The sequence below is a fragment of the Hypomesus nipponensis genome, chromosome 2 (assembly GCF_054491055.1).
Source record: "Hypomesus nipponensis isolate SF chromosome 2, ASM5449105v1, whole genome shotgun sequence".
In the NCBI taxonomy this organism is placed as follows: domain Eukaryota; kingdom Metazoa; phylum Chordata; class Actinopteri; order Osmeriformes; family Osmeridae; genus Hypomesus; species Hypomesus nipponensis.
Window position 1 is genome coordinate 8,327,691 of NC_140362.1, and position 19,892 is coordinate 8,347,582.

General features: G+C 42.7%; 1 long non-coding RNA gene and 1 pseudogene across 1 annotated transcript; both read left to right on the top strand.

Annotated features, from left to right (window-relative positions):
- The first annotated feature begins 7,438 nt into the window (after positions 1-7,438).
- Positions 7,439-8,430, top strand: LOC146300655 (uncharacterized). The gene is made up of 4 exons (XR_014729445.1): positions 7,439-7,777; positions 7,862-8,002; positions 8,070-8,212; positions 8,318-8,430. It is a non-coding gene; the product is annotated as an uncharacterized LOC146300655 (long non-coding RNA).
- A 4,430-nt stretch (positions 8,431-12,860) lies between these two features.
- Positions 12,861-19,227, top strand: LOC146300656 (uncharacterized; annotated as a pseudogene).
- Positions 19,228-19,892: the final 665 nt, after the last annotated feature.

Genomic DNA, 19,892 nt, shown 5'->3' on the forward strand with positions numbered 1-19,892 from the left:
TGAACTCCAGGTGACCTGAACTACAAGCCTCGCGTGGCCACAGTGTTGGGGAATGGCCAGGCTATGCAAATTCTGTGACAATGTGACAACATGTACTGTGCCAATGAGAAATCATCAAAATATTGAAGGAAAAATATAAAAGCAAATGTCCGGAGGAAAATTTGAGTCTGATCTCGAGACCATGCTCCCGTTTGTTGGAATCAATCCTCTGTGTTAGATTCGAATAAACACTTTGCATCATACTCTGCTCCCGTTTTCCGTGCTGTTTTGAACTTAGGTTTTGAAACGAATTTTTGGACTTAGGTTTTGAAACGAACTTAGGAACTTAGACTGAATTTGTGACCCAACACTATACAATATAAATAGTACAACATTCTACGATATTTCTGCAAGTTATGATTCTGTTGACAAAACACATTAATCTGGGTAGTTTTCACAATTTTTTTACGCATCACATAATTGTTATATATTGGATATTATTAAACAAAATTAACGCACACTCTAGGCACAAGGCCCCGCACTGGAGACTGTATTTTCGGGATGATAAGTAGCAACCAGGCTAGGCTAGGATGAACCCTGTCCACATGCAAAGTAGACTTGCGCGTATATTTTTCAAGCACCCGCCGAGGTCTCTTCAGAGGAGCGTTGTATCCCAACCATTTCTCTGGGTAGGGATGTTCAGGTGTAGGTTTACCATCCACAAAATGATACGAGCACACAAAAGGACACTTCGGTGGGTTTTTTAAATTCAGCGCCTTCAGCCAGAGACGCAGATCCTCAACGTCAGTTGGAGCTCGGTGAAAAGTAAATGGCGGCCCACAACACTCAGACCTCTTCTTTCCATGGTCAAAACAATCGTAATTAAGGGTCTGATTCCGTTTTCCCCATGTGTTATGGCAGCCACGAACTGCGCAGTTGATGCTAGGCATCTCTATTATCGTTAAATTTGTATCAGAGGCTTTTTAAGACGTTCTCTTTTTGTATGTTATAAAGCGGAAAGTATACAAACCGGAAACGAGAATACGCGGATGGCAGCGCCCATCGCGACTTCTGGAATAAGGTGAATATCTCTGGTTTCGGCAGAGTCTTGGGTCTCGGAACATTTCCTTATTTTTTGGATTGGACGTACAGTGTTGCGTAGAGGTTAACTTGTTTGAGGTGTGGATTCTAGCTACATTCCATAACTAGGCTAATAACGGTTCAACTTTTTTTTCCACAATCGACCAAATTGACCAAACAATATGGAACGCCGAGTTAGTAAAAATTAAATCAATAAATAAATGGGTAAATGAATAGATAAATACATACATAAATAAATACGGCTATGAAATAAACTCTGAAATAAAAAAAAGATGGTAATAAATATATAAATATAACATTATATAATTATATTCACCTTATTCCGCCCCGCCCACTTTTTTCATATTTTTGCACTTCCATTGTATTTGCACTTCCGCTTTACCGGGGATATCATTCAATTCAATGGAGAACTGTTGAGAAGTCCCACTGCTAAAATATTTAATCATTTGGTGGATTTGTGCAAGATGTGCTATGTTCGTGTGCTACAACAAGTCAACACGTACACCCTTCCACTGGATGGCTTGAAAACGACTTTTTGTTGATATAATTCGTTTGCCGGTCAGATCGCTGCCCTGCACTCTGCTGCGATATGCAGGCATCACATTAGCCACAAACATAAGATATTCTAACGATTTCACTGCAGGGCATATGCATTTGCTATACTTTGTTTGAAAGCTTAGGTCCTCTAGGATTCACTCGTGTGATACATTTTACAGTCAGTACATGTATTTGAGACTTCCCCTCAAAACCGACCAGCTAGCACTGCGAGGAGTAGAACGTTAGCTAGCTTCTTGTTTATCTACTTGAGGCTCTAGTTTTTACATCAGGTCTCTGCTATTAGCCATAAACTGCAAATTTATGAGTGACAAATTGTGCTGTAATAATAAATAGTAACAACTTTTTCATCGAGGGGCTTTGGTACAAGCGATATGCAACGTGTTAAAACTTACAAAATATGTATCTTCCCTCCTATCTAATGGCAATTGTAAAGACGCATGAAATAATTTGATTGCTGCGTTGTTTCAAAAGCTTTATATTAAACTTAGATGCACTGCAGCAATTGTTTTGCTCACAGCCATGCCCATACATTTGGCTATAATCATGTATCTATTTCATGAATTGAGAACACTAAAATATAGTTACTTTACACCCTTTATTGATACGAGCAGACAAAAGGAAACTTCAGTGTTTTTTTTAATTCAGCGCCTTCAGCCAGGGACGCAGATCCTCAACTTTGGTAGGAGGTCGATGCAAATTATGTCGGCCCACAACACTCGGACCTCTTTTTTCCATGGTCAAAACAATGATCATACAGGGTCTGATTCCGTCTTCTCCACCTGTTATGGCAGCCACAAACTGCAGTTGACGCTGGACATCTCTATTAGCCATAAATGAGTACCAGAGCCTGTTTAAGACACTGTCTTTTAGCACCGTTATAAAGTGGAAAGTATCTAAACCGGAAATGAGAATATGCGGATGGCCGCGCCCATTGTGACTTCCGGAATAAGGTCAATAGCTGAATCCATTTACCAACATCAATAAATAAATACATTTATTTATTTCAAAATGACGTTTTTGTAAAGACAACATTTATTTATTTAATGGGACTTTTATTTTCTAATGCCACATTTATTTATTTTTTGAGACTTTTACACGCCATATTTAAATCCACATATATTTCCACGCCACATTTATTTCCACACTACATTTATTTCTGTGCTGTATTTATTTCAGATCTCACGTGCAAACAAGAGGGGCGTGGTTATCGTCAGACCAACGCAGCAGATAGCTATGCTACCTGTATGGGGGTGACAGTGGCATCGCACTGCCGAAAAGCATACAATGTAGAAAAGCTTTGCCCATAATGTCTGTGTCGTCTCTGCCTTTGTATGGGAGTGATGGCGGTGACTTAGTAGCCTACGTGTGGGGACTTGATCTTTGATAGCTATGAGGTTGCGCTGAAGTTACCTTTATAAACATGGCTTTCGCTCGTGTGACGTAGATCTCGTATTCAAAGCTAACAATCACTGCCAACACTATGTCTTCCTAGATGGTATGTTGGCTGTCACCGGTCTCGAAGTCGACAACTGTAGGCCAAGTGGCTGGCTATCCGGCTAGCTACCTGACAAAATAATAAAAGGACGACATCAGTGTGGCCATTTCAGCTAGAGCTAGCTACTGTAGAGCTAGTAGTGTTGTGCTGTATTGGCACATATGAACAGCCAAACCCGTTTTGTCACTGAATGGTCATTAAAACGAGTCCAGTGGTAGTGGTTTGATTTAATATTGAATAATTCCATAAACCTGTACCTAATATCTGGGTTTGGTTATTGTGTACCGTGTTGAATGGGTCTTGGTCTTGACACGTCTTGGTTAGTTGCAACTTTAAATTGCCAATAATAACAAAGCGTTAAGAAACTTGACTTCAATTTGAAGCAGTAGCCTACTGTAAATCCAAAGGTATGGGTAATGTCTGGAATGGTCTGGCTTCACTTCAGGTCTCGTCTCACTAAATGGTAATGCATGGCATAATGGTGAGGCTTGATCGTTATAATCAGGTGCCTTATCGACCTAGTTATCCACATAATAGCAGAGCGATGTAGCGGTGGTGGCAGTGATTGTCTTCTTTGTTGCTAGCTGTGTTAGCTAACATTACCTGGCACTTATCACCCCCCACTACCTGTACATCTTGCACACGAACAGTGCTCGATAAGTCTCAAACTATTTAAGACTTCAATATCTATGTTCTGTAGAGCACTTATCCGCCCAAGTACCTCTACAAAATCTACTATCTGTGCCAAAATAATATATCCTGACAAGCCATGCCGTTCGGCAGTGCGATTCCACTGTCACCCCCATACAGGTAGCATAGCTATCTGCTGCGTTGGTCTGACGATAACCACGCCCCTCTCGTTTGCATGTAAGATTTGAAATAAATACAGCACTGAAATAAATGTACTGTGGAAATAAATGTGGCGTGGAAATACATGTGGAAATAAATGTGGCGTGTAAAAGTCCCATGAAATAAATAAATGTTGTCTTTACAAAAACGTCATTTGGAAATAAATAAATGTATTTATTTATTGATGTCGGTAAATGGATTCAGCTATGTAATTATATAATGCTATATTTATATATTTATTGCCATCTTTTTTTATTTCAGAATTTATTCCATAGCGATATTTATGTATGTATTTATCTATTTATTTACCTATTTATTTATTTAATTTTGACTAACTCGGCGTTCCATAAAACAAGGTATGTACATTGAGCTTAAAGTGTACATAATCTAGCTAGATCGTTTTTATTTTAGCAAGTTTTAGAGAAATCTGCAAAAATCGAGGCGCGACTGTCAGCTGACCGTCACGAACAGCCAAACCAGGGCTGGGGAACAGTAACGCTTGGTGTTTGCTGCAGCTGGAGTTAATCCTACAAACAAATGCTTCATAACTGGAAAGTTTTTACTTTTAAATTATGATATTGAACACAGATGTAAAGTAACTTGTCTTTACTCTAAATATCTCCTCCGTTTTCTATTTGAAGTAGTAGATATACTTATGTAGGAAATCCTCTCTCTCTAGCTTCATGCCTTCGGTTATTATTCAAGCCTACTGTGTTAATACATACCACTTGGACACACTTGCAAGAAACGATCCGCTGGTTAGATGTAGCATGATCTTGTTATTTACCAGAAAAAACTCACCAGGGACAGACAACATCACCAACCCTGTACTATGAATTATTATTTTGATGTAATCTTAAATTAAGTGTCTGAACAGGACTGGGTGTGCAGGCACGCATGATTAGTTTCTCCTCCGTTTTGAGATTCTAGGTTAGAAATGTTGCTAGTCTGTTGCCAATGACCAGTGGTTGCTACGTTTTTTCAGCAAGTTCCAGTCATTCCATTGTTGTCCTCTTACCTTCGAATTTGTTCAACCCAGACTTGAGCAACTGGTTTTCTGCTCAATTTTCACATTTTCCTGCAGCTCATCTTTCTGAAATGTTCCCCTTTTTGTTTTGCATTTTTCTTCTTATTTTCTTCCGTTTTCTGCCTTCATCTTGCTCCAGGTTCTTTCAAAAATACATTTCACAGCAGTATCTTCCAACTGCCAGTACTTTTGCATTTTTTCCCTCTTTTCTGTACTTTTCTGCCTTCATCTTGCTGCAGGTCCTTTCTAACATACATTTCAGGCCTTTTGAAACTCCAGCAAATATTTTTTTGCTAAATGTTCAAATTTGTATGCGTTGTTTCTCTTCTTTCTGATTTGTTTCACTTTGTTTAGCATTTTTCTTCTTTTTTCTGTAGTTTTATGCCTTCGTCCAGCTCCAGCCTCTGTTTAAAATACATTTCGGTCACTTTGAAACTTCAGCTTATAACTTTCTGAACATTTTCACAATTTTCATTTTTAGCATGGTCAACTATCCCCATTCAGGTTTTCAGCATTCTCACTGCTGTTTCGCAGGAACAGCCTTTTCTAGTTATTATTTCTTTTTGCCCCCCTAAAACTTTGTTAATATTTGGACTACATAGACAACCCCGGTGTCAAACGTTTCGTTTTGGTAGCCATTGAGTTGCTTGTATTGGGTATTTACGTTCCGTTGCACGGTGTAAGTAGAAATTACGTTTTTGTGGTGAAAAGTGAAGCTAACGGTGGCTAACTTGCTAGCCACAGTCACTGACGTTGCTAACGTCACGAAAACACGCGTGACTACCTGTTGCAGAACATTAGTTTAGCAGCTTGTTAACTTCTGGGAGATGATAGGCTAACTAGAAACGCTACAAGCAAAGAGGCCAGGGTGATAACTATTTACTCATGTAACATTGTCATAAAAACAAAATTATGAAATGTAGTGTATAATATGATGTTCACATTGTTATTAAGCTAGTACATCTATTTTCGGAAAGAGTGGTCTGCGGCTGAGGCGTTAGCATCACGACATAGCCTCTGTTGCCCGGGCGACACAGGGCATACATACAACATAATGCTACATCTGTTTTCAATCATTAATTAAACATTCCTCACAAATTCGTTTTGTCAGGAATGTCATTTTCGTTTAGGGATTTATTAGATTACTATTAAACGATTTGACTAGCCATGGTGATAACCATTTACTCATTTAAAATTGTGATACGAAACACTTGTGAAATATGTATGCTGATGATTATAGCTACTGTAGAGCTAGCTAGCTAGTCTAGCTCTATTTTCGTAAACAGTGTAAACGGTCTCCTATTTTCACAGAGAAGTTAGCTCTACACAGTAAAAACTGTAGTGTTAAATTTCCAGTGTTAAGTAGCCTAGAGTTGACCAGTGTTGATGTCAGAGTTGATAAAAATGCTTGCAACACTGGTGGTGTTAAAATATGCCACAAGGGGCGCTGTGGAGCAGAGTTCCATTTACTAGAGTTGATTGAAAACGCTAGGAACACTCGTGGAGTAAAAATGTCGTTTGCGAACGTCACACACGGTCACAACGGTCAAAACCAGCTTATTGCCCAGACAGCGCCGAGAGGACAGGAGAAAGCTCATGGGTGAGTGAATTAATTTTGGAAAATATATCAGCAAGCTAGTGTTATATCGACATTAAGATTATGTAATTTATCAGTTAATTATTTTGTCAAAGGAAAGGAAAAATTCCAAACCAATTCAAGTTATAGGTCATTGTAAAAACGAATTGCTAACAGCTAGAGCTAACAGTCAGGGTAGCTAGCCTAGACCTCGACACCATTTCGTTTCACGTGATTTAGGGTTAGTATCGAAGTTAAATCACAAGCTATTTTAATGCAGGGGTAGTACATATCATTCAATCAAACTGAACAGTGGGTGAGTAATTTTGGTGAAATAACATGGTCGACCTAGCCTACTTAACCTTTAGAGGAGTGAGTTCTAAATATTACCGACGCTGCCACCAGAGTGAGTTATTTTTTTTAAACAAAAGCTAGCTAGCTTTCATTAGCTTCCGTTACCTAGCAACCTAGCATAATACTCGTAGCAATGCTACTACCTGCTAGTGTTACTTGTTAGCCTCCTAATTGTAAATTTTGAAGCCATACTATAGCGTTTGTCATATAGTTTTTGTCTATCGGAAAATAGTCGGTTGGAATGTTCAAAATCACATATGTGTGACGGTACTCTGTGGGGCCCGCTTTCAAACGATCACATATACGTGACGCTACTAATTAACGGGTTAAATGTACTGTATAAGTACTGTAGCCTATCGAGTTAGGCGAGGTCTAGTTAGCTATCTAGGTTAAGCTGGCTACGGTAGATAGGTAATTAGCTAGCATGAGAAGCTAAGAATGGCGCGCATAGTTCCTAGTCGAAACGTTTTCTTGAACCAATTTTTAGTTTGATATTTACTTGAAACATTTGGTATTATTTATTTTATTGAAAAACGACAAGCCCCCCATTTCAGAAAAAAAGTATTCCTTTTATAGTTCATTTCATTTTCTAAAGGAAATGTGATGAACTTTGCAGGTGGCAATGGATTTAAAATAATACGAGGAAAGATAGTTCAAGGATTTAACTAGACGGCAAACTCAAGGAGCAATATTAAGTTAATATAGTTAGGTTGAACTATTGTTAACCATTTATTGTCTTTCAGAATTTTAAGATGTTAGTAAAGATAAAATATGAGAACGCAAACATTTTTGATCAGACTTCCAGATGGCTTCACACACGCGGATTTCATTAAAGAAGGTGATTTGCATTCAATGGCATATTAAACTGTATATTTACATTACCCTTATCATTGAGATATTTAATTAGCATGTTTCTGTGCAGTTCAGAGTAAGTTTGGCCTACCGTCTGACACAGTGCTTCACATATATGATGACACTGAAACTGAGGTAGAGGAGGATGTCCTGCAAGAATTACTGAACGAAAAACCTAACCTGATGTTAATGGTCAAAGACCAAAATGAAGGTATGCTGTCATGCACTGGCCTTGTTCGTACAGCTGTGTGGATGCCTCCTCTAATCAGCCCTTACAGTTTCAGATACATGGTGGAGCTCCTGCACAGATACTGTGTCGCTGTCGAGCCACTCAAGTGATCAAGATAGAACAGCTAGTCGCACAGAACGTCCTCACAAGAGACCCAGGACATCAGATGAATCAGCATCTGAGGCAAAAGAGGTAACCTGTACTTTTTTCTAATAAGCTTACATACATTTATACATTCTGTATGTGTTACACACACTAAATGCTTAAAACATAACATTTTAATTGTTGTTTTTGAAGATGGACCTTGCTGTCCTAAGCAGAAAGCAGGGGGAGATGTTATCCTCACAGAGTACAACGATAAACTTGACTCCCTGTCAAGTGAAACGAGACGACTTCTTGTCAACTTACTTGTTGGTTGGTTGAGATGCATGGGTACGTTTTCTTTTTTTTTAGAGGAACCAATGTGGCTCTAAAGTAAAATTCCTCAACTTAAAAAACGGATTAATGTAAAACAATCTTAAAAATTAATAGAGCTGGACATAATTTGGTAAACCACAAATCTTAAGGAATGTTTCAAATTGTTTTAAGGTACTGGTATGTGTGGCAAATATGACTGGATATGTCTAATTTCTAAGGGCGTGTGGGGTTTTCTTTGTTCCCGTTTAAGGAGAATCCCCACAAAGAAGCAGAAAGAGCAATATGCTCTTGGAATTGTAACACTTTTCCCATCATTCAAAGATCCTTTTTCAAAGAAGGGCTATGTAAGTACTTATCTAACATGTTTCACTGCATTTATAAAAAGTACAGTCCTCCCAGAACCAAAGAGCATCTTACACATTTCCAGTTTTCTCCAGCAACCAATAAGGTCTCCTACTGACTACCATCTTGCTTGGGTTCAGTGTCATGCCAGTAGTCCTTTTTACAACACTTGATGGCTCTATGTAGTATATCTGCTTCTGTGCGACACCAAAACATTTAATACCTCATTGATTGTGTCTTGCAAATGTTCGCTTTTATTTATGTAGGAGCACTTATACGATCCTGATGGCGGAACTGGCTACATTGCATGGCGCCTTAAAACTGTGCAGAGGAGTATATCACATCGTACCCGAACAAACCTGGATGCCAGCATCCCTAAGGGGGAGAGACCTGGCTTTGGACCTTCCTTAAATAGATGTACCTATCCCGAAGAGCTTGATGAAGATGCTGTAAGGGAGGCCATTGCCTGTCTTACCCATTCTTCAGATGAAGCACAGATCTTCCAAAAAATGAAATAAACTTTTCAGCATAGACATTAACTTGTCCATGACCCAAACAAGACCACTGATATACTACAGATTTTTCCAAGGTTTTTAAACACCAAAGGACTGGTAAGATGAGTGGTTTTCCCCTGCTATGTTTCAAATGAGCAATGACTGAAACTTTCTTTTTACAAGTTGGGATGACCTGGTTAAGCTAGTTGAGGGAGTTGGGTATTGTGGTGGGGGATTTTTAGTGTTCTAAGAAAATTTGTCTTGAAGGTTAACCAGGACTTCAAACTGCTCTTTGATGCCGAGACTGCAGACTTACAGATCCAGTTATACTATGATGACTTTGAGACCGCTAATTCATAAGCGTTGTATTCCGCGTTGTATTCATAAGGTGGGCGCTTTGTATTTTGTTTTGCGGAACTTGCCACCAAAATACAACTCTGCTGTTTTGAACATCCATTTAGTATCTCTGTTCCATTATCAAAACTTAAAGAAATATGGTTTTGATATGATTCTGGAGCCTTTGATTGCTGACCTAAAAAAAACTAAAAACTGATGGCGTTCATTTGCCAATATCCTCTGAAAAAGTGCCTGGTACAATAAGTCAAATAACTGGAGACAATCTTGGAATGCATTCTATACTTGGCTTTTCTGAGTCCTTTAGTGGGCGACACTACTGCCGTTTATGTTTGCTTGATAAGAATGATGCCCAAGATGTCTTCTGTGAGGACGATCCTTGAATAATCATTCGTGACAGACAATCTTTTGAGATGCATTGCCAGACCCTTGAGTCAAATCCAAGCAATCCTGTTTTTGGAGTAAAAAGAAATTAATCTCACAACAATTTGCATTTTTTTTATGTGTGCCACAATTTTTCTTTGACATTATGCATGACCTGCTTGAAGGAGTAGCTCAATATGAGCTTAAGCTTCTTTTCAATTACCTAAGTGACCATTTCATATCAAAGCAAGATCTACTCTCTCGAATCTAAGCATTTGATTATGGTTATCTGGAACGTAAAAACCATCCAACCGATGTCAATTTGGACAGTCCTAACAAAAGCTAGGTTAGCTAGATATGAAGCAAAACATAAACCTTCCAAGAACTGTCTAAAGAATTTCAAGAATATTACAAAATCGCTTGCCAGTAAACACCAGATGTTAATTGGAAACCATTGGGACACACTAACATGTAATAGAAAATAATACAGCCCTGTGTGTTTGTTTTCTCTTAAAGACAACGAAGAATTGGCAGATTATCTTGAAATTAATGTAAATGACAATGTGCATTGTACTAACTGGGTCAGGGTTGATGGAACAGAATACAGAGTTGATCTTATTGTTTGCAATGAGATCAAGCATGATGTCCCAGTGTTTTTCAAAATCTCAAAAATCCTTTTACTAAATGAATGCATCTACTTGATTGTGTATCCATTAAGAACTGATTATTTTTGTGAGCATTACCATGCATTCAGAGTTTGTTATCGCAAGGAAAATGAAATGGTCATCAAACTTAGTGATTTGCTTTTTTACAAGCCTTTTGATTTGCAGTCTGTTTATGGGTCAGATGACAGCATGTATATTGTGCTTTCTCATTGTTTGATTGCTTGAACCACAGAATAAAAGTGGAAAAGTGTCCATTCTTGGCTTGTATTAATTTATTTTAATGTATTAAGTCATTTTTGTTGTGGGTAGTGGATATTATCACTCTGGTGTAGTGTTATAGAAACACTGTCCAGAGTTATATTTAACTCTAAAAAGGGATATTATCACTCAAGTGTAGTGTTATAGAAACACTGTCCAGAGTTGTATTTAACTCTTGAAAGAGATGTTATCACTCTGGTGTAGTGTTAAATAAGCACTGTGTAGAGTTGGGTATTTAACACTGTTAGAGTCAATCTAGTAACTCTGTTGTAGAGTTAAAACTGTTACACTAGTGTGAGTGTTAAATTGACACTGCTCAGTGAGAATTATATAAACACTGTGATAGAGTTAAAATTTACACTTACAGAGCCAATTTAACACTACTGTTTTTACTGTGTAGCTGTTACACCGGCACATCTCTGCTACTATCTGTTACCAAAGGTGTTAGACCGTAAGTTAGAGCTAGAGCTAACTTGTGACCTTGTAGTCTTCCGTTCCAGATCACTTTGGCCTGGGGAGGTAGCCTACAGTACTGTACAATATACGAATGGCAGGTAGCTACAGTATAACGACAAATTAGTTAGCCTAGCTGTTAATCCTACAGCTAATTTTCTACCTTTCGTCGTCCGTTCCAGACCGCTTTCGGGAGGTTACTTTACAATTCGTCCAGCCACCAGATAGTGCCGTACTGTAGCCAGATATATATAGCACTATATATATTACATCTCGTCAGCTTTGTTGTCTTTGTGCTGTTGGTCAGCTAGAATACAAAGTCATTCTTTACAGTCAAGTAAGTTAAATGTTCGGTTTACATAGTTATAGGCCTACACATTACAACAGATCAGAGTGGTTTACAAAGATGCCTTTTACATTCATAAGTTTCTGAGCTTACTTTTAAATAACATAAAACATGTAGTAAGATGCTTTTATTAATCAGAATGACCTACACCAGCTTGCGATCCACTTTTGGGTCGGGACCCACCACTTGAGAAACACTGTCCTACACATAGACAAATGCAATAGACGTCCCATAGCTTACACAGGACCCTTTCAATACAGCAAAGATGGGTGTTCATTTTTTAATCATTTATGTATTGTGTAAAATTGCATTAAATTCTATGTGTTTCTAACTAGGTGCAACTAAATTTATCTTCCAGACCTGCTGTACAAAAAAAGATCCACTCTTCCCGGACAAGCCTTAGCTACATGGCTAGACTGTTGATACAGATCAGAATCCATCATATCTTGGACACTCAAAATCAGCGAATCTTGCAGCCAAATCAAATAGCCTATATATATAGGCCTTTATATGGCTACAAACTTCTGCTCGGTTTCTAGCTGGCTACTTGTTACCAAGTTACAACTTTGTTGCACAAGCATTCTTTGTTAGCTACAAACTTCTGCTGGGCGTCTAGCATATGGTCTAACTGGCTATTTAAGTAACAACTTTGTTGCAGGAGCATTCTTTGTCTACATTGCGAGCTAACAGTGTCCGGTAATGTCGCTATAAATAATGATGTTAAACCGAGACCACTAAGCCCTCAAAGAAAATGTAAGGTCAAAGAAACAAAAGAAAGGTATGAGGTTACTCTGAAAATTATTAATAAAATAGGCTTGTAATAATAAAACTGCTAAATCCTTCTCTAACTAGGTTCCTCTATCATGCATAATGAAACATGTTTTTTAAGTAATCAATAAGCCTGCGCTTGCCCTCATTACTCAAATGTTGCTGTTCAGGGCGTTAAAATTACATAATAGGACGAGTGTCTCAGAAATAATAGAGAGCTATATTTGTCTTCAAGGCCAACCAATGAGAATGTTGTTAATAAAAACAACACAGACACAGGCGGCAAATAAACAGGCAGATGTTAGCCTTGCATTGTTTGAAAAAGAAGAAGCGGGAAGCCAGCTAGTATATAAGAGGCAGATGTTGGATCATATCACACCATGGAAAACCAAAGTCGTCCCCACGTCTGGATCGTTGGCAGCTCGTTGGTCTACTGGCTAGCGCAGCACACGGAGGAGGTCAGACTGTACCCCGACCTTGCACTGGAGTGCCATATTGAATGGGTAGGGGTGAGGGGCATGAGGTGGGCAGACCTTGTGCCTAAGCTACGTGAGAAGCGTGGCATGCTTGCCAGCCCGGACATAATGGTGCTCCACGTCGGGGGAAACGACCTCGGCCAAGTGACCGGGCTAGACCTGACGAGGCGGATGAAGCGAGACCTGGGGACCATCATGGAGATGTTCCCAAACACTCTGCTGGTGTTTTCGGATATCCTGGAACGCTGCGTCTGGAGGTATCAGAGGAGCACCAGCGCTTCTGGTATCGACAGGGCAAGACGTCGAGTCAACGCAGCAGTGTCTAGCTTCCTGGCCGACCGTGGGATGGGGAGCATTCAACACCCCCAAATAAGACACGGTTTCGTGTGGATGTACCGACCCGACGGTGTCCACCTTGATCACGTTGTTGTGTGTGCTAGCCACAGCACACACAACAACGGCTCTTTTAAGAGCCACCCAAAATGTAAAAAAAGAGCAATTAGACCGTTCAAAGTGCCGTTGTAATTTTACAACCATGGGGCAGGGAAGGACTGGGAGTAAAAATAGGCTCTGGACTTTGATCCAGACCAGCCTACCAGAACCGGTCCCATATACGCCACCACAGCGAGCGCCCTGCTAATGCATGCAAATTCTGTGCCTGATGTGATGCTTTGGGACTTCCACGCTTAATGAGAGCAAATTATTTTGGCTTATTTGAGCGAAAAGTAGTTTATTGAGCTTGATGTAAAACAAATAAACATAGCCTTTTGTCCAATTGGTAAAACATTGTGTAGTGAAGGTAATTACGTTTACGTTTCTTAACCTGGTTTTCCATCTTTATATTGTCTCTATAGCTAACTTTCGATCTGTCAGTGGCAAACCGTGTTGCTCAATCTTCTTCCAACATTTTTATTAGTAGTAAAAAATTATGGGTCAGAGGGCCGGCGGCCCTCCCGGCGGCCCCCCGGCCCAAAAGTGCTTCGGCCCATCGGGAATTCTCCCGATTCTCCCGATGGCCAGTCCGCTACTGCCATGGGGTCTTACAGGGTTAAATTGCACCATCTTTACATCTTTGAAGTGTGTCATAAAAAGCGGCGTCACGTAGGCTCGGGCTAGGCATTACGAGCTCAGCTCACGGTGTCCGGGAGGCTACTCTAGGCCTATATAGCGAGCAACTCTACATTCATACGTCTCTGAGCTTACTTTAAAATAACAGAAAACATTCATATTTTGATGTTGATAGGCTACATTTAGATGCTTTTATGAATCAATATGTCCTACCACTTGAGAAACACAGTCCTACACATAGACAAATGCAATATTAGACGTCCCATAGCCTACAACCTCATAACCAGGTGCAACAGTTGCCTTGAGAGGATTATGGAGTTGAAGAAGCAGATGCTGTGTCTTCCTCATGTTGGGCAACCAACAAGTTGTTTATATCTGATTACAATTTAATAAATTACCTAGCGCTGCATCCTCATGAGCTACATTTGGCCTCCTTCTCTTCCAACCAACCAGTATCACCTCTCCTCCATCTGAGTGATGCATGTAATTTTTACAAACTTATTATCAAGGGAACACAATGGTCAGAACTGCAGTCATACATCTAAATGCTTTTTGAAATATGTAAACACCAGGAGCGTATGGGCAGCTGGTACAGACGCAAGCACACCCTCACAATTTCCCCAGAAGTTGTATGCTCTCTAGTTTAAAATGTTTTATTATAGGCTAAGCTAATCTTGCCATTGCAAATGAAAAATGCATTTCTGTATCAAAACCCTGCATGTGGGAAATATAACAATTAGCCTGTCGAGCCCTGAATATACCTATGCTATATATACATATATAATTATTTATAATTATAGTAGGCCTACAGTGACTGATATACTTTAAAATAAAACTTTATTATTTAAAGCCTATACATGATGATGTCCGGCACACTTATTTATTTTTGGGGGGGTTGGGGGGGGCGCCAAAATTGTTGCTGCATACCCCTCTGCCACTGGGTAGTTGCACCCCTGCGTCCACACTACTACGCCTTCCACAGCGTTTTGTCTAGAGCCAGAGAGTCGCGAGTCAGAGGCGTTCACTTTTTAAAACCGTAATTTTTCTTCTCAAAGAAGGAGCAGTCGTTGTTTGGTAAGTAAATGGAAGTAGAAAAATCTCAAAACGTTTTGCGATAAGTAGCCTATGCCTACAACAATGTGTAAAGTTACTGTAATGAGCTAGGTTTGAGTGAACGTTATGCTACAGAGCTACCGCAAAGGGACCCCAACCGGCTAGGCTAGTTCGACACTGGTCAGACATTTTACAAAAATGTAGCTACTAACTAGAGCAAAATAAACATACTATAGCGGCCATATGCCATAGTTGAATTGGTCTGTGCTTTGGCGCTTTTATTTTGGTATCTGGTGGGTGTGTATGCAAGTCACATTTCTTGAACAGGACAACAGATAGAAAAGTGCAAGTCACAGAAGCACTTGCACTTTTCTATCTGTTGTCCTGTTCAAGAAATATATGTATCTGCCTATAAATAAACAGAAGAACGTAACTTCCAAAGCGGACATTGAAATGGTTGGCAGCGCGTCACTCAAGTGAATCTCCCTTACTTAGCCTCTCAGCGACATTCTTGTGGTCGCTACACATACATGTTATGTCAAAGGGTTGTATTGTAATAAGTAACCTAGGCCTACATACACATAGGCTAATACATTCTGGTTTAACAGTGATGTGTCTGATTTTTTTTCTTCTAATTTCGGCAGTTAGCTACTGTAACCATGGCAGTCAAGACAGTCAGAGCCCATGGCTCCCCCCTCCGCTGCAGCCCAAGGTCGGAAGCGCACGAGGAAGTCGCTCCATCAGGAGGTCCTGGATTCGGACACCGGTCCTTCTGCTGGCCCTGCCTGTGCTCCTCCGCATGTTCCTGTTTCTGATTTTCATGGGGAAGCACTCTCTTCCACCCTCAGCATCCTGGCTTCATCCCTCCAGTCCATCGACGCTCGCCTGCATTCGTTGGAAAACGCCGGGGCTTCCGCTCCCGTGGCTGTGCCTCTCCCTGCTTCGGCGAACCTCGTGCCTATGGAGGAGCCGCTGCACACCCTGGCTTCCGCAGTGGCTATGCCTGCAGCAGGTAGGCCTTACATCCCTTCGGGGGCCGACATTTCCCCCCACTTGAGGTCCCACATTCTGCAGGGCAGGAACATCAATTTGATTCGGATTATCCTTCCTTCGCCCGAGTGTGACGCTAGCGTCTTCACCAGTGACCAATACAGCACGGTGCTCCGTTCTGCTGACCCCAGGTTGGCAAGGGACTTGTCTATCGGGGAGTTCCTTGTAGCGTTCCGGATTTTCCGAGACGTGGTGTGCTCAGTGTTTCCCCTTAGAAAGCAGGAACTGGACGGGTACTTGGCCCTCATTGGGGACCTGAATTTGCGATACGGAAAGAACTTATTCTATCAGTATCATAAGGAGTTCTCTAGCAAGGCTGCTCGCTACGTGTCCCACGCGAACGCTTTACTGGACTGGTCAGTTCTCGACACCGAGCTGTTGATCTTGCTGGTCGGGGGCTCCCAGGCTGTGTCTTGCGGCATGTGCGGCGGGTTAGGGCATACTGCACCCCTTTGTCCGTTAGTGCCGTTTCTCCCGGGGGATCCCGGGCTCCAGCCTCACGCTCGCGGCTCCGGCGCTCCCAGCGGCATAGCGAACGTGGACGTTCGTGGCCTTAAGCGGCTGTCAGGAAGCTCATCCATAGTCTGTGTGCCCACGTCGGTCCCACCCTCGGCAAGGGCGTCGCGGTGGCCCGAACTAACGGCCGAGCATCCCTCCACTCCAATAAATGTGTCTGTACTCCAATAAATATGTCTTCGCTCGTTTTAGGCAACCTCCAGTCAGCTCTGAGGGAGCCAGCCGTCGTTACCCAGCTGCTGGCCAGAGAGTGCAGTAAGCGCTACGTGATAGGCCCGTTCGACTCGTCCCCTTTCCCCCTATTTCGTAGCAGTCCCTTTGGCGTCGCTACGCGGAAGTATTCCGGCAAAAAACTTCAGATTTTGGACCTTTCTGCTCCGCGCTCTGGTCCGGTTCCCGGCGTAAACGGGCTCATCCCCCTCGAGCCTTTCTCGCTTCACTATGCCACCGTGGACCACGCTATCAGGCTCGTAAAGCTGGCGGAGCCCGGTGCCTGGCTTTCCAAAGCCAATATCACGTTCAAGATAGTCCCCGTTCACCCGTCACAATGGCACTTGCTCGGGATGAAATGGGAGAATCAGTTTATTTCGCCGTGCTCCTCCCGTTCGGTAGCAGGAGCAGCCCATCCATCTTTAATCGGGTTTCTGAAGCCCTTTGTTGGATCCTGTTAAACCGGGTCCGGGTCCCCGCGTTGCTCCACCTCTTAGACGACTTTCTCTTGGTAGATCCTCCGTCCGATGCGTCCGGCGCTTCCCTGCTGCTGTTAAAAAATCTGTTTCGCGGACTGGGCGTACCCCTCTCCGACGAGAAAACTCTTGGGCCGGCCACTCGCCTCGAGTTCCTGGGCATCACGCTGGACACTGTCGAGATGAAGTCTTCCCTGCCGGCTGAGAAGCTTGAGCGCGCATGCAGCATGGCCCGGTCGCTCGTGGCGTCTTCTGTCATGACAAAGCTGCAACTGCTGTCTCTCCTCGGGCATTTTAATTTCGCCATGCGCGTGATTCCCCAGGGCCGCTCGTTCATCTCCCGGTTGCTCGTCTTGGCTTCTTCGGTGTCTGGTTTGCTTGAACATGTTTGCTTGGACGATGGTTGCCGGTTCGACTTGTCGTTCTGGTTGCAGTTGCTTGAGGGCTGGAACAGCGTGTCGTTCGTTTACGACGACGTGGTTCGGTCTTCGGACTCTCTGCGTTTTTTTACCGACGCCGCTCCGTCCGTTGGTTTTTGGGGGGTTCTATCAGGAGCAGTGGTTCGCCAGCCCCTGGCCCGACGACTTCGCTGCGCCCGGTGCTTCCTCAGCCCTGTTCGAAATCTACCCTGTTTCGGTCGCTTGTTACCTATGGGGCCAGTCGTGGCATCGTAAGCGGATAGCTGTCTTATGCGACGATCAGGCCGTGGTGAGAATTATAAACAAGGGCCGCTCTAACTGCCCGCTCATCATGCCATTCATGAGACACATGACTTGGCTCTCCGTCATTCATAATTTCATTCTCACCGCACGTCACGTGCCGGGTCACGATAACGTGATAGCTGATTCCCTGTCCCGTTTCATTTTCAGATGTTCAGGGATCTGTGCCCGTATGCCAGCAAGAGGCCCTTGGCCGTCCCCCCCCTTGCTTCTCTGGTCCTAGATTAGTCAAGCACTCCCTGCAGGCATACTTAGAAGTAGCTAAGGGTTACATGAGGAAAGGTTTGGCTGCTTCCACCCTTAAATCCTATGATTTTGCCTGGAGAACGTATGCCATGTTCTGTCTGTCCTTGTCTGTCCCTCTGGTACCCGTTTGTGTTAATGTGGTTTTGTGTGTCACTGCACTGATGTTCGCCATTTCCAGCCACGATATATTAAAGATTTGGTCGCGGGTATTCAATTCAATGCCACATGCCATGATCCTTCGTTCCCCAGCCTTTTCACCAACCCAGCAGTCAAACTGCTGTTCAAGGGCATAGTCAAAGTTTTCCCCGCTAAGGCGGATGATAGACTCCCTTTCACTCTGTCTATTCTGCACGCTATGCTCTCCGTGCTCAGACGCGGCTGCTTTACCCCCTACATCGACACCCTCTTGGAATGCACGTTTTTAATGGCTTTCTATGGGTTTTTACGGTGCGGTGAATTCACAACTCGGTCTAATGTGTTCAATCCTGCCACTGATGTGTGTTTTTCTGACTTAACATTTCACCCTGACTTCTTCAATCTGCTTCTCAAACATTTTAAAACCGGAGGTTCTTGCACTATCATCATTGCTAAAACGGGGGTCCTTTCTGTCCTTTATTATCTATGCTTAGATACGTAAAGAGGAGGTCCCATTCCTGTCCACTCTCCCCCCTTTTCATTACCCCTACCAATAATTCCATGTCGCAATCCTGGTTTGGCTACCATCTAGCTCAGGTTGTAGCCAAATGCAACCTTCCCCCTGGACGGTATTCTGGCCATTCATTCAGTATAGGCGCGGCAACGTCCGCTGCCATGCAAGGGGTGTCCACTGCGTCTTTGCAGCAGCTGGGCCGCTGGTCTTCTTCAGCGTACTCTTCCTATGTCCGTCCTGATTCAGCTGCCATCCTCGAGGCCCAAAGATCTCTACGGCCCTAACGGCTCACGGTGAGTACTTGCAAATAACTGGTGGTTGGTGTTGTTACTGTGTCTCGTGTTATACTGTCTCGATGCAAACATTGCCTGCGGATACTCGACTCGGTTCTGTATGTAAACAGATGGTCCCTGGTCCCTGCTCTCTGGCTTTCCAAGTCACGAGGACGTCGGTCCTACAACCAACAAAGGCTCTATGCACCCCAGCCGGCAAAGGCTACTCACACACTCATGGGCGTCACCCGTTAGCCTACATAGGTCATCTATACACGGGGACGTCGGTCCTCCAGCCAGCGCACAGGCTGTTACATAGACTCAAGGGCGTTGGCCCTCTAGCCTACATAGGTCATGTACGCGGGGACTTCGGTCCTCCAGCCCGCACAGGCTGTTCACATAGTCTCAAGGGCGTGCGCCCTTTAGCCGACCAAAGCCGGAAAAGGCTTTCACCTACAAATCTCAGGGCGTCGGGCCTCAGCCAGCCACGGCAAACTCCGACAGCATGAGGGGGTCGGCCCTCTAGCACATTCTCATTATGCACTAGGGCATTTGCCTCTGGCCTGGAGGCTACAGCGCAATCATTGCTACTTTTTCCCTTGGCGTCTCTGTATGGTACAGGTCTACGGATCTGTCTGTGCTTTGCCATCTCCTGAAGGATCCGGCCCGGGTATATA